Source organism: Malus sylvestris, chromosome 17 (assembly GCF_916048215.2).
Source record: "Malus sylvestris chromosome 17, drMalSylv7.2, whole genome shotgun sequence".
Classification (NCBI taxonomy): domain Eukaryota; kingdom Viridiplantae; phylum Streptophyta; class Magnoliopsida; order Rosales; family Rosaceae; genus Malus; species Malus sylvestris.
The window spans coordinates 13,326,226-13,341,224 of NC_062276.1; positions in this window are offsets into that span (position 1 = coordinate 13,326,226).

Below are 14,999 nucleotides of genomic sequence, written 5' to 3' on the forward strand. Positions count from 1 at the left end.
CGTGCCCGGGTTCCCACCAAACCCTACATTGGTTTAAAAGATCCAGATGACTCTCAACAAAATTTTGGCCCTCTTCTTGGTTGCAAACCCTTGTCAGTGGAAGATTGTATGGTAAAATCTTAGGCAATTTGGGAGTCGAAGACGTCATTAAAGAAGATTGAAGAAATTGGGGAATTTTTTAATGAATAAGTGAAGAAAGTTGAAGCCTTTTTCCTTGAATGATTTGGAGATTTTTGGAAAGGTGAAGAGAAATGTTTGAGATTATATAAATGGCACATAACAGAGTCATCTAGACATTGAATCCATACCAACTTCTCTCGAGATTAAAGAATCTGACTATTAAAATCAGTAAATAATATAAAGGCAATTTCTTGTTGTTTGTGCACAAGCAACAAAAGGAAAATTTCATCATTGTGACCTTTATGACATGATGCTCGAGACCGTACGTTTGAACCAAAACGTCTGCATTACTCCATAAAAAACCACATCACCATTAGAAGATAGAAGACCAAACAGTACGTAGTCTAGCTTACTTCGGAAGGCATGGTCTTTTGGGTAACTATCCATCCCCAAGGTGAACAAGTGCCTTTTAGGTACATAGTTAGGGGAAGTTGTGGGACAATGATTTTTCAGGGCCTGAGTTAGGCTAATTGGAATACAGTTACCTCAAAAGTCTGGTAATAAACTCAACAGCTCCGAGCAAAGTTGGATTAATGGAGCAGTGGTGTCACCATCATCCTGTTCCAGAGCAGTGGACTGAGTGACATTGCTGAGATTGACCATGATTATTTTGTAAGACTCGGGATCTGATTCGCTTTGAAATCAGCCAGATCTTTTGTGAGTCTTGAAGTTCTTACAATTTAGGAATTAGCGTGTGTTGCAAGTAATCACACCCTTAAAGATGATGCAGTGTCTACTTTTAGATATCTTATAAGATTCTCTCAGCTTAGCACGAGGATTCTATCATAAAAAATGTCTCTCTCCCGACTAGTATAAATTCACCATTCTAGTGTTCGTCTCTGGTAACGCAATCATCATGTTCTAATTTTCTTGTCCACTGCTTAAGTCTTCTACTTGCTTACTAACTTGACCGTCGGAGAGCCTTTGGCTGGCACACCCCTCCCCCTTGGCTTAGGCTTGCTCATGATTGTTTGTTGTTTTACAAGTTACTTAGATTTGTGCCTCCACCATCCATGGTGGTGTGCGAATTTCGGTGGGGAGAACATTTTTTGCCATGAATATTGTGAAAACACTACTGCGGTAGCAAAATAAGAGATCAATGGTTGAGTGATAGCCCGATTGTTTACATTGAGAGAGAGATTTTTTCTTTTATTGATAATGAACCTATTATGCGTCATTTTCATGACATGAAACCTTGCCAGTAACAGTTGTAACTTATTTGTACTGATAAATATTATGAATGGCATTAATATTGTCTACTATCTAAAAAAATTGGTTGTCTATATTTTTTTTAAAACCTTTTACCCTTTTAAATTTTACCCATGCTTGATAATTCTTAGTTTCACCACTGGTAACGGTGAACTTGTTCTATATAAGTTTTCTTTCATTGGAAGACTATACTTTGGAAAAGGAGTACTCTCTAACAGAGATAAAGGCTATGTTGGAAAATATTAGGTTTACTTTAATGTTTTGTTTTCTGGGCTTAGCCCGTTAGAATTAGGTTTTGTTAGAGATTAGAGTTAGTTTATTATAAATAGGGTGCTTTGTTATTTATTAGAGAACAAGTCATTCACATTATAACCTCTTGGAGTTTTGTGGCCGTTTCGGCATTCTCGTTAGTTTAATAATATTCTTAATATTTTGTACTCTTGTTCATCACGCATTCTGATATTTAACTTGGTATCAAAGCAAGCTCAATCCGTAGGGATTTGATCTGCTTTGGTTGTTATCAGTTTCATCTTGTATGTTGCTTCTGTCCTGTTGTTGTTTGGGTTTAGTTTGATACTAAAAAAAATAAAAATTGATGAAGCTTTGTCGTGCTTCGCGATTTTCCATCCACATCAGATCACCTTGCGTTTGCAAGCACGCTGTCGCACCACCATCTGCTGCCACTTGAACCCACCTTTAACCTCGATCCATTACTGTCTTCCTCATTGTCCACCATTGGTTTTGACGAAGCCTAGATCCGAGAACCCAAACTCGGATCAAGTTAGTCTTTACCCTGCACTCTACCTACACTTGTACACGCAGTTGACTTCCATGAATCGAATCTGTCAACCCTTGGATCACTGCCGTTGTTTCTAATTTGCAGGCCCGTACACCATGAACCAGACCCATGAACCCAATCTGCATGCTGCCGCTGCAACTAGAAACCCAACACATCTGTCATTCGAATCCACCCCGCCGCCAAGCCTACAACCACACCTCGGAGTCTGAGTTCAGAATGTTGGTCTGCAAATGTTTTGCGCCCAGGTTGTCACCTGATGTTACACCTTTGAACGCTGTTGTTGAAACACGCTCATTTGCAACCTGAGAGTTTGTCTCTACCAGTCTAGAAACAAAAAGAAGGAAAATGAGAGAAAAGAAAAGGAAAAAAAATTGCTTGCTGTTAGTTTTAGGCCCACGTGGGCAAGGAAAAAAAAACATAGTTAAGTTTGTTTTGGGCCACACAAGTTGTTGGCGTTGTTCGTTTGTTGGTACAATTGAGATATGGAAATCTCGTCCGTTTAGTGACAAGTTCTTTCCATACTCTCAATACTAGCCAGTTTGCCAGCCAGAATCAGCTTGGCAGCAAGAATCAGTTTGACAGTTCGCTAGTTGGTCTGTCTGTTCGCGTTGTGGAGCATGCCTATCTGTCAGTCCGCTTAACGGAGTCAGTCCGCATCTGCTTATTTGCAAACCCATGTCGTATACCGCCATGAGTTTGACGGGGGATGTTGGAAAATATTAGTATTTAGGTTTACTTTAATATTTGGTTTTCTAGGCTTAGCCCGTTAGAATTAGGTTTTGTTAGAGATTAGGGTTAATTTATTATAAATAGAGTGCTTTGTTATTCATTAGAGAACAAGTCATTTACAATGTAATATCTTGGAGTTTTGTGGCCGTTTCGGCATTCTCGTTAGTTTAATAATATTCTTAATATTTTGTAGTCTTGTTCATCACGCACTCTGATATTCAACTGGCTAATCCACCCATTCCAAGAATTTGCTTGCTCTCGTATAAAATAACACTTGGCATGGTATTCTTAAGCAGGGAAGGACAAGAAATCCCTCTTAGCTAATAGTAATATAATAAAATTTTGGTAGTTAGGGATCAATAAAAAAGCTTATATCATATTCAAAGCCGACGAGGTCCACACACCTTACACTTTGATAATCGTTGTTTTGGCTGCTTTGGGGGTTTTTCTGTTTAATTTAATTTCCTACTTAAAAAAAGCAAAGAAGGGCCATATGCATGACAGGATATCTTATTACTAGATCTGACTGCCTATCATTAGGAAAAATATAATAAAATTCCAAAGTCTTTTTTTATTCAGTAATTATTGCCTTGTATAATTAGGTCCGTCTAATCAGCGTGAGCTTTTTTCTAGATGGTGATCAAGGGATTTCTGTTTAATTTTCCTACTTGTATAAAAAAAAGAAAAGAAATAGGGTAAATTACATAGTAACCCTTCAGGTTTGAGGTCTATTGCAATCTTATACAACATCTTTAAAACATTTCACTTTCATACCTCAAATACTATTTTATTTCAATTTCATACAACCGTTAGATTTTCCATCCATGGATTTGTTAAATGCTGACGTGGCTGCCACATATATGACACGTGGCTGCCAAATGTCTGCCACGTGGCAAATAAAATAATTTTTTAATTTTTTTTTAAAAAACCTGAAATTGGAAGAAGAAAAAAAAAAAAAAAAAAAAGGACCGAACCTAGAAGAAGGAGGAAGAAGAAGAAAGAGGAGGAGGAGGAGGAGGAAGAAGAAGAAGAAGAAAAAAAGAAGAAGAAAGGGGTCCGAACCCAGAAGAAGGAGGAAGAAGAAGAAAGAGAAGGAGGAGGAGGAGGAAGAAGAAGAAGAAGAAGAAGAAAATAAAAAAAAGGGACCGAACCCAGAAAAAGGAGGAAGAAGAAGAAGAGAAGAAGAAGGAGGAGGAGGATGAGGAAGAAGAAGAAGAAGAAGAAAAAAAAAAAAAAAAAGAAAGGGACCGAACCTAGAAGAAGGAGGAAGAAGAAGAAGAAAAGAAGAAAGAGGAGGGAGGAGAAAGAAGAAGAAGAAGAAAAAAAAGAAAAAAAAAGAAAGGGGTCCGAACCCAGAAGAAGGAGGAAGAAGAAGAAAGAGGAGGAGGAGGAGGAGGAGGAGGAGGAGGAAGAAGAAGAAGAAGAAAAAAAAAAAAGGGACCGAACCCAAGAAAAGAAGGAGGAAGAAGAAGAAGAGAAGAAGAGAAGAAGAAAGAGGGAGAAGAAGAAGAAGAAGAAGAAGAAAAAAAAAAAAGGGGTCCGAATCCAGAAGATGAAGAAAGAGAAAGAGAAGAAGAAGAAAGAGAAAAAAAAAAAAGGGACGGAACCCAGAAGAAGAAGGAGGAAGAAGAAGAAGAGAAGAAGAAAGAGGAGGAGGAGGAGGAAGAAGAAGAAGAAGGAAAAAAAAAAAAAAAGGGTCCGAACCAAGAAAGAGAGAAAAAAAAAAGTAGCAGATATGTTTTTTTTTTTTAAATTAAAAAATTATTTTATTTACCACGTGGCAGACATTTGGCAGCCACGTGTCATATATGTGGCAGCCACGTCAGCATTTAACAGATCCATGGATGGAAAATCTAACGGTTGTATGAAATTGAAATAAAATAGTACTTGAGGTATGAAAGTGAAATGTTTTAAAGATGTTGTATAAGATTGCAATAGACCTCAAACCTGAGGAGCTACTATGTAATTTACCCAAAGAAATAAGGCCTCATGCATGACAACATATTTTATTACTGGATCAGACTGCCTACCAACAGAAAAAATAAAATATAATTGCCAAGGTCTTTTTCTATTCAATAATTATTGCCTTGTATAATTAGGTCAGTCAAACCCGCTTAAGTGTTTCTAGATGGCAATCAAGGAATTTTTGTGTTTAATTTAATTTCCTGCTATTATAATTATAAGGGTAAATTACACTATAACCCTCAGGTTTGAGGTCTTTCACAAACTCATACAACATCTTTAAAACATTTCACTTTCATACCTCACGTACCATTTTATTTCAACATAATACCTCCGTTACATTTTTCATCCATTAATCTGTTAAGTGCTGACATGGCTGTCAAATGTGTGTCACGTGGCAATTTTTTAAAAAAAAACCTAAATCTTCTAAATAAATATTAAAAAAAAAAAAAACCGAAACCTTCCCTCATCCTCCTCTCTTCTCCCCGCAACCCCCAAACCCATATCCTCCATCTTCATCTTCTTCCCTGCAACCCAGAAAGAAAAAACAAAAAAAAGAAAGAAAGAAACCCCTTTAGTTCGTCTTTCCCCCTACTCGTCTCTTCTCCCCCATCTTCATCTTCTTCCCCCTGCAACCCAGAAAAGAAAGGGAAGGAAAAAAATAAAAAGCCAAATCGCGTCTACGCTGCCATCGCCGAGTTCATGAGGTGGAATTGGGTGCGAGGGTGGGTGCGGGTGCGGGGGGAAGACGAATTGGGTTGTTGTTTTTTATTTTTATTTTTATTTTTTTGGGCTACAGGAAGGGGTTTCGGGCGAAGAAGATGAACATAGAGGAAGGAGAACGGGGAGGGAGGGTGAGTGCAGGTGCGGGGAGAAGACGAACTGGTTGCAAGATTGGGGATCTAGGGAGGAAGGGTCGCGGGTTGGGGGGTGTGTTCTGGGTTTCTGGTTTTGGGGTGGGGGAAGCAGGTGGGGTGGGGTGGGGGGGGGGGACGCGGGTGGGGTGGGGTGGGGTGGGGTGGGGGGGTACGGGTAGAAGTGGCAAATCGACCCATTGGGTTGCTAATGGGTACCCATTGAGACCCATTTAGTTTGATTTCACCTTACACTATCACCACCACTACCAATCTCACCTCTATATTAAGGTGATATCAAATTAAACAGGTCTTAACGGGTACCCATTAACAACCCAATGGGTTGATTTGCCACCGCTAGGTACGGGGGTGGTTTATTTCAGTTTTTTTTTTAAATATTTATTTAGAAGATTTAGGTTTTTTTAAATAAAAATTATAAAAAAAATATTTGCCACATGGCACACATTTGGCAGCCATATAGCAGCCACGTCAGCACTTAACGGATTAATAGATGAAAAATGTAACAAATGTATTATTTTGAAATAAAATGATACGTGAGGTATGAAAGTGAAATGTTTTAAAGATGTTGTATGAGTTTGTGCAAGACCTCAAACCTGAGAGATTACTGTGTAATTTACCCTAATTATAAATACAAGGGCCACCTGCTGTTTTCTAGATGATATTATATTTTATTATCTGACTGCCTACCAATAGGAAAAGTAAAATAAAATTGCCAAGGTCTTTTTCTATTCGGTAGTTATTGCATTGTATAACTAGGTTAGTCAAATCCACGCAAGTGTTTTTAGATGCTGATCAAGGAAATTTTTTGTTTAATTCAGTTTCCTACTTTCAAAAACAAAACAAAAAAAAGGGCTACGCGTAACAATATTTTTTATTACTGGATATGACTGCCTACGAATAGGAGTGAGAATTGTTATTGGCATTCCAAAAATCTCATTTTACACTCCAAATTTATATATTTGGAAAGAAAAATATATTTGTGGGGAGTGTAGAATGAGATTTTTAAAATGCCAAGAACACTTACCATAGGAGAAATAAAATAAAATTTCCAGGTCTTTTTCTATTTGATAATTGTTGCCTTGTATAATTTGGTCAGTGAAATTCGGGCAATTGTTTATAGATGGTGATCAAGGCATATTTGTGTTAAGTTAATTTTCTATTTTGATTAAAAAGAAAAAGAAAAAAAGAGCCACATGCATGACAACATATTTTAGTACCGGATCTGCTGACTGCCTACAGATAGGTAAAATACAATAAATTTGTCCAGGTCTTTTTCTATTCGGTAATTGTTGCCTTGATTATTGCCTTGTATAATTAGGTCAGTCAAATCCTGTATAAAAAAACACTTGGCCATGGTATTCGTAAGCAGTGAAGGACAAGAAATCCGTTTTCGCTAATATAGATTCCCTACTCTGTTTGACGAACTAGGGAAAGAAAAAAGGGGAATCAGGGTTAAGTTAATCCTAACCATAACCATAACCATCAACTTTAAATGGATGGGTAACCGCGGTTACCCATACCCATGGGTATTTTGCCCATCCCTAGGGTTAACGCAATTGATTGAATGAGGAATCAAAGTTATTAAATTCGCCAACTTCGTAATATATAAAAATTTGGGTAGTTAGGGATCAATGACAAAAACATATATCATGTTCAAAGCCAACAAGGTCCACATGCCTTACACTTTGATAATTGTTGTACTGATTGGGCAAAGGAGTTTTTGTTGTACTTGTTTGGCAATTATTGTCTTGTATAATTAGGTCAGTTAAATTGGCGTAAGGGTTTTTAGATGGTGGTTAATACATTTTGCGTCTATTTAGAAGTGTTTTTAAATAATTAAATACACATTTTGACAGTATTTGGTAAATTAAATTAAAAAAGTGTTTATGAGTTAAAAAAAAATACTTCATGTGTTCCCTAAAAATTATTTCATGTTGCAGTTATATTTGGAATAGGAATGTGATTGTGTAAATCCTAGTAAATTTAGGCGTATCTCTAGTATTCCTATTAGGAGTTGATTACTTATTAAGAGTTGTAATCCTAATTAGGTAAAGTTTTTACCTATCCTACTACTATAAATAAAGACACAATGAGGTGATACATCACACTCCTCACAATTAAATCTCTCCTCTCTCTTCTCTCCCTACCCCTTAGTATAGTTAAGTTAAATAGGCCTACAACACGTTATCAGCACACTCTTTCAGAAGCTGAGGAACTGACGGATCGTAGGAGGAGGCTATCTTCCACAAAATTCAAAGGCTCTTATTAGTTTTCTGCAATCAGGTACGCTTAAAATAAAGGAAGATATTTGAAATGTCTATAATGCATGAAAACATTTCCCATGATGCATGAACCCCTCTATGTTTATATTTTCCTTCCGATATATATATTGTATATGTTTCATATTTTTGTCAATATATATATATATACACACACACACGTTTCATGCATTACGCAATTAAATTGCTATGTGGAATTGTGAATCAAAGCATATAAATAAATTAGAAGCAATTTAGGGGTTTTCAAACCCTAGGGACGTCGAAAAAAAGAAAAAGAAAAAAAAGGAACAACTTTGGGAAACATGTGACACAACCGCCGTACCACCACCGTGGCTTTGCCGACTCACCACCGCTGGCCTACAGCCTAACCTTATGGAGCATGACATGGCACGATATCGTTTGACACCTTGGACCTCATGGCAGCAGCCCTTTGGGCTTTGTTGCACTGACCCGGACCCTAGGCTTTTCGACTTACTTAGTTTATAGGGCCTGTAGTCCCTAAGCCCAACCGAGAAAACTTGCATATATTTTTTTTTGGCCCATTGTCTCGAGTCCCTTGTGACACGCCCCGATCCCGATATTTCTCAAATACCAAGATAGGCACGTGCTGGCCGACACCCGAGGGTGACGAAAGCCATTTATTGAATGCAAATGCTAAAAACAAGGGATATATAAGACTTATAAATTTAAAAATAATGAATATGCATTTAAGGAACGTGTTCAGAGCATACAACTAACTAGAGCATTAAAAGAAATAATATAAAATTGAATGAATAAGAGAATGGGTTCTACACTAAGAGGACTCGAAGATGCCAATGCGGAAGTGCCTTGACGCTGGAATTGTATGCCTAGATTCCAAGTCCTGAAGGGGGCACAAAACAAACATGAGTAGACCAAGTTAATATATATATATATATATATATATATATATAAATATAATAATAATAATAATAATAAAATAGTTATCAACATACTAATCCCCAGGTTTTATGAAAATTCATATAACATGATTAAAATAGGTTTTCCGAAACCTAGCATGCCGTGCAATGTTTCCAAACATATCTCGTATATATAATAATCACTAGTGAATGTTTGATAACCCCCAGGCCCCATGCCAGCTCCCCGTCTCTGTACCAGTTGTCAGAGGAAAATAACCCTCAGGCTTCGTGCCAGCTCCCCGTCTCTGTGCTAATTGTCAGAGGAAAAACACTTTAGGCCCTATGCCAATACCATAATTGTAGCCCGGGACATACCGGAATCTATCCCTCGCCCCGTAGCGGAATTGGGACCACTAGGTAAATACAAACCATTGAACATACATTTATTTGAAAAACAACTTCATAGTATAAAGTCATTCATCATCTATACTATAAAGAGGTGTTCTAAACGTGTTCTAAATATCATATCATCATCCATAAGATATTCTATAAAGAACACGGGTTGTAGGAAAAATAGTAATAATTCAAACTAGCCTCAGTAAGCATGTTATCTTATAAAACTTTTCATAAAACGTAATCATTAAATCATGATTTTCATGTATGCATTTCTATTATTAAAACATGCATTTTTAGAAGGGGTCCTCTCACAGATACTTCGCTGCCGAGAGCCACGCAAACTAGCAGAGACAGAACGCCACAATAAAATTGCCCCTAAGCACATAAAACGTCTAATTAATAAAACTATATTATAACAATTGAACTTGGGAAAACGGACGTCGGAAACAGATTTAGGACGTCGCATTACCCTAAGAAAGGTCCCAGATAAATTTCTTAAACGTCAATAGAATATTCCTAAGAATATTCCTGACAGAATATTCTCTGATGGAATATTCCCTAACGGAATATTCCACATAAAGGGTTTGGGTCGGTTAGGGTTTAGGGTTTAGGACTTGAGTTAGGGTTAGGTTAGTGGGTTAGGTCCTAGAATAATGGGTTAATGGGTTTAGGCTAAAGGCTACCGGGTTTGGGTTTGAAACTGGGCTGGAATTAAGGGTAGTGGTAGGCCGGCCCAAAGGCCTAGGGTAGAATAGGGTTTTGGGGCTGGGTTAGATAATTAGGTTGGGCTTGGAGTTGGGTTTAGGGCTTAGAGGGTAAAGGGTTGGGCTGCCCAAAAGGGCTGGGTTCCATGGCCCAACGAATTGTGCCGATCTAAACAGGTCGGTCAGGTTTGACCTATTTCTGGGCCAGGTTGGCCAAATTTCGAAGGTAAGAGAAAGCCGGAGCTTCCATGCTCCGTTCAACCTCACGACATGACCAAAGCATGACATATAATATACCAAATTGAAGCCCATAAAACAAGGAAGAGATCTATACCAATTTCATGACGTGTGGTGGCCGCAGTTAGCCAGAAAAGCCTGCACCTGTCGGTCATTTCATCGGAAAACTGGGGAAGATATTCCCGTGCCATTTTTACGTCCAAAATCACCCTAAAACGTCTCGAAAACTACCTAATCACTTATCATAACTCAAATTAAGAAAATTTAGAGGTAAGTTTCGACCTACCTCGTCGAAGAGCCTACGTGCATCGCAATATGCACAGTGTCGAGAAAGAGATCAGAGAGGTAAGGAAGGGAAATAAGGTCCGGGTGATGATGGTGGTGTGGTTGTCATGGTGACTGCCTATGTGTGTGTGTGGGTGTTTGGTGCTCAGGGGAAATGAAAGCACAGAGAGTCGAGAGGGAGAGATAAGGGAGCGTGAGGGAGAAGAGAGAACTGTGAGAGGGATAACACATGGGAGAGCAGAGATGAGAGAGGCCGGGGGACAAAAATAAAAGGGGGCCCCTTGGGCTCACCAATTAAGACCCAAAACAATTTTTTAAAATAAAACGAGGGTGGGGTGTAAAAATCTACCCCCTTAAAAAATTTCGTCCCGAAATTTAAAATAACTTGCTATACTGAAAAACTTGAAAATAGGAAGAATAATACATATATATGTAGCAAAGAAATCAAGTCAGAGTGGTTGCATAAAAGGGAAAATATCACCCCGTCGCGATCAGGTTGCAATGATTCCATCTTTCGTGCCTCTAGGCTCACACATTCTTCCCTTATCAGTGTAATACTAGAAATTATACTTTATAAAGACATAAAGTTGAAAACTTATATTGACATAGGGTCAAAAGTAAGTACGCAAAACACGATAACGTCAAATAGATAGGTACTAACATATAGGTTGAAAATTTGTGTTGAACTTAAAACTAAAAACGAAAATACTTCCCCTAAAACATTTGTAATGACAAAAACAAATAACTAAAGTAAAGGAAGTTAAAATACTTGTACTGAAAACCAAAACTGAAAAAATGAGAGTGGTCTCGCCCAAGAAATCGTAACCTCACGTACTCCGAGAACAGATGTGTCTTTGGGTCGAGTCCCAAGAATAACAATTCTGAATCTGTATTAGCTACCGTAGACGGATCTTCTTGCCTACTTACTTAACGAACCCAACGAATAAGTTATCGATATCATAGTCGGCCGCCTGCGATATCGATCACACATATGTTGTTTCGATAAGCAAGCAGTAATTTCCTGAGGGTGCACAATTTCACACGTTGTAAATTTAATCTTCCAAATACTAGTTAGCAAAACCTCTCTGTCAATTAATGTTGCATGTAGAAACTCTCGTACCATGTCGCAAAAAGCGCCAAACTCAAACCGAACAAAACATAAACTGTCTTCGTAAAACTCTATCCAGTACCAAGCATCATATCCTCCTTAGTTCTTTCAAATGTGACCAACTACTCTAGTGTTTTGCTAACGAAGAAACCACTTGAAAATTGTACTTTGGGATTTAAGAGATGTGGCTACCATGTTAATAGTATACCTAAAAGCTCGAGCCATGCAAGCAAAAAATGAGATGTCATCTTCCTCAACAAGTAGTATCTTTTGGAAACTGTTGTATTGCTCAAACCACCTCTCCATTTTTGCTTAGTTGGAGTCGAGCCCCTGATGTGGTAGAGCCCGGGTCGGGATGTGACAATTTGGTATCAAAGCCACTCTCTGGCTAGAAATGTGCTGGCGATGACATCGGGCCCCTAAAGGAGATGGATTGTTAGATCCCACATCGCCCAAGGGAGTGGATCATCTATACTTTATATGCACATGCTTACCTCCTTTAGCACGAGGCATTTTGGGAACTCACTGGCTTCGGATTCCATCGAAACTCTGAAGTTAAGCGAGTTCGGGCGAGAGCATTCTCATGATGGGTGACCTGCTGGGAAGTTCTACTCGCGTGAGTTCCCAGAAACAAAATCGTGAGGGCGTGGTCAGGGCCCAAAAGCGGACAATATCCTGCTACTGTAGAGTCGAGCCTAGGATGTGGTGGAGCCTCGGTCGGGATGTGACACCTTGGCCCCATGCGCTCACTGGACTTCATCCTAGTCTCAGCCCGTTTGCCAACAGCCTTGGCTACTGGGTTTAATCTGCCCTGAACCCAAACCCAAGGCCAGCGTCTTGTTGGGATTACACCCATGTTCCTCTTTGGCCCGTGGGCTACCTTTCTGCAGCCAACCCAAGCCCAGATTTTTTGGGCTATGTTTTTTCGACCTAAAGTCAGCATCATTGGCTGTTGGGCTCCCCAAACCCTTCCAACAAGCCTGCAGTTGAACCTGCAAGGCCCATTTCCCAAATTTTTTTGCTTCCACAATTAACCTCGTTTGGTCCTGATCTATTGAATTAATTAAAAATGACATGCAGTCCATTAATTTGATAATGAATCCAAAATTATTGACCTGAAGATCATTTATGGACATTAACAATTCAATAATTTATTTTCATACTTTGAACCGTTAATATACTTTCGTAGTAACGAAACTCTCACACTTGAGTTCCCGAAGAAACTCAATTCCACTATACTTAAATCAGCATATTGCATTCTGTGTTTCTTGTAGGAACCTCTCATTCATGAACTAATTGTTCATAAAAACTAAATTGAACCTGTAGTTTCATATTTAGTGCCTTTGAAACTCGAAGTTTTCATTCAAAACTTACCACATGAAACCTATAGCTTTCATGCATAAATTAAACCAATACATGTCTATAGAACCCAAATGTTCTACGATATATGTCTATGGATCACCATATGACTAATCATGTTTTTTGTTGTACCCTCTGTTTAGGGACATGTCAAACTTGAAAAACTCGATTTCACTACTCTAGAAGTATTTGGAAGAAATTACATGAGGTGGGTTCAAGACGTGAAGATCCATTTGATTGCAAAGAGTTTCCTAGCCGTCATCGAGGAACCAACTGACGATGAACCCGTCGATGAAGCTGAGAAAGCTATTGCAATGATCTTTATTCAAAGACATATCCATGATGCACTACAGATTGAGTACCTTGCTGAGAAGGACCCACGCACCCTTTAACCGATCGTTTCGATCATCAGAAAGACATCTACTTACTTGAAGCAAGACACGACTGGCAACATCTTCGCTTCCAAGACTTTAAGTCCGTGAATGAATACAACTTTGAAGTTTGTAGAATCTTATCACTTCTGAATTTTTGTAAAGTGGAACTAACCGAATCATATCTCTTGGATAAGGCCTATCCGACCTTCCATGCCACTAATATTTTCCTACAGCAACAATATAGGGCACAAAAATTCACCAAATTTTTGGATTGGATCTTTGTACTACTTCTCGATGAAAAGCAGAACCAGCTTTTAATGAAGAATCATCAAGCCTGACCGACTGGCTTGAATGCCAAGCCTGAAGCACATGCGACAAATTCTAGCAACCACAAATAACGAAAGAATCATCATGGCAGTGGTAATGGGTGGCAAGCCCAACTACGAGCCCAAGGTCCACAAAGCGCTGGCGCCAATGGAGGAAATTCAACCTAACATCGTCTACCTCTTGCCCCTAAGATCCTAAACATCAAGAACAACGGCAAAACTCCCGTTCAATTCGCTTCAACTAAACTGGACATGTGCTACCACTGTGGATCCACCCGTATGCCGAACTACCCCCGAGGCTATTACCAAGTATCATTCCCGTCATAAGTCTAACTTTGCACATATTTCACATCCAGAAGATGATACTACTTGAATGGAGATATCAGATTTTCAAGAGGCATCAACTCCTATGGAATGAATTTTAGACATGTTTTAGGGTGTTTTAACCCTAGTGGCCGAACCCACTAGGAATGGCCAGACCCTTCCCTTTTATTTTCCTAGGTTTATGGTTTAAGTTTGAACAATTTTTCTAAGTATTTGGAATAATCTATTTGGTTTTGGTTTGTTTTGAATTATGGATTGTTATTAATGTATATTATTTTCTCGAATTTCTTATTTGAATGAATGGACTTATATTTATACATGTAACCAATTCAATCAAATTCTTTCTAGGTATGTCTAGTGGGGAAGTTAGTTATCTGGCTCATAGTGCTACCACGCACACCATTTTGCGTGAGCGACACTATTTTACTAACTTAATACCCAAGAATGCTCATCTGACAACTCTCTCAGGCCTATCCAACCTGATTGAAGAATACGAAAAGGCCGGTATCATGTTGTCTAATGGTACAATCTTAACCATTAAGTAGGCACACTATTCTCCACGTTCCGAAAGAACATTATTGAGCTTTAGAGATATTCAAGATAATCAATATCATATTGAAACCATTGAAGCTAATGGTTCTGAATTTCTTTGTATCACTTCATATGAATATGGCCATAAGCGTATTCACGAGATGTTGGAACGTCTCTCGAGTAGGTTGTACATTACAACCATTCATGGCATAGAAGCCCATCATGCGGCCGGCCCTATGCCTAAGTTCTAAAACACTTTGCTGGTTTGGCATGATCGCTTGGGACATCCTGGATGTGACATGATGCTCCGTATCCTTAAATCATCACATGGGCATCCGTTACCTCCCTATGTTGGATTCCCGCCATGCAAAGCTTGTTCTTTAGAGAAGTTGAATACTCAACCTTCATATACAAAGATCATTCACGCCCCCTCTAAGTTTCTTC